The following is a 1,373-nucleotide window of genomic DNA, read 5'->3' as shown; positions in this document are numbered from 1 at the left end:
CCTCCTCCTCCTTTTCCTCCTCTTCCTCCTCCTCCTTCTTCTCTCAAGACAGGGTTCTCTGTCCTGGCTGTCCTGGAACTCACTCTGTAGACCAGACTTGTCTCTGCCTCCCTGTGTGCTGGGATTAAAGGTGTGCACCACCACTGCCAGCAGCTTCTTTTCTTAGAAAAACAAAAAATAGCCAACGGTGTGTGTGTGTGTGTGTGTGTGTGTGTGTGTGTGTGTGTGTGTGTAAAGATGGAGGATTGTCTCAAGCTCAAGACTAGCCTGAGATACATATTGTATTCCAGGCTATCCTGGGCTATGGGAAAGACAACCACCGCCACAGAAGAAACAAGAACCACAGCTATTTAAACATCACCCTTCTTAATTTGTCAGCCTCAGTGCAGCATTTATTTTCTTGTATCTTATCAATGGAGAAAGGGAGGGGGGATTGACACTAACGTGAAATCCTCCAAAACACTCTCAGCTTCGACTGTTGTTGGTGAGTAACAGAGGCAAGCACTCTTAGTAACTGAGCTGTGTCCCCAGCCATGGAGACAGAGCTCTGTGGCAGAGCCCTTACTGAACATACACAAGGTCCTGGGTTCCATCTTCAGTACCACAGAAGTTGGGGAAAAGCAGCAGAAGCCACTAAGTCATTAGAGATGGAGAGGTGAAGCTGCAGGACCCTGAAGCGCAGAAAGCCAAAAGGAACCTTTCTTCCTGTCCCACCCAGTCCCTCGGGGCTCCATCAGTTAACTCTGTTTCCTGTTCTTTGAATTTAATAACCTGAGATGGCCAGCTGTGTCCCCAAAACACCCCCTGCTAGCACCTCCCCCTCATCTGGGCTGACTTCTGGGGCACCCGAGGAAAGAGCAAGAAAGACTGCTCTCGCCCAGTACCTACCCACACATCTATGTGGACTGAAGTGGATTCTTGGCTTTGTTCTTACCCCCTGTAATTCCTGACACAGACGCTTAGAGTGTCTGAAAGGAGACATTTCGCCGAGAGCTTTTGGCTTTCTCCAAGCAAGTGTTAACTGTGCCGACTTTCCCCTGGTTTCCTACCTGGCTTTGTGCTTGCTCAGGTTACTGCCTGCTGCCTCTCTGCTGCAGCAGCCTCTCTTTCCATCAGAAACCTGTAAAGCAGGGCCCAGAAAGGTGTTTGCTGCCACCTCAGCTCCATCCCTGAGACACACATGATGGAAGGAGAGAATCAATTCCTGAAAGTGAGTGTGGGCCCACTTACGTACTCCCTTAAATAAATAAATGTCAAAATAGCCAGGCGGTGGTGGCGCACGCCTGTAATCCCAGCACTCAGGAGGCAGAGGCAGGTGGATCTCTGTGAGTTCGAGGCCAGCCTGGTCTACCAAGGGAGTTCCAGGACAGGCT

This window comes from Microtus ochrogaster, chromosome 6 (assembly GCF_000317375.1).
Source record: "Microtus ochrogaster isolate Prairie Vole_2 chromosome 6, MicOch1.0, whole genome shotgun sequence".
NCBI classification, from domain to species: Eukaryota; Metazoa; Chordata; class Mammalia; order Rodentia; family Cricetidae; genus Microtus; species Microtus ochrogaster.
This window is presented reverse-complemented; position numbering follows the sequence as displayed.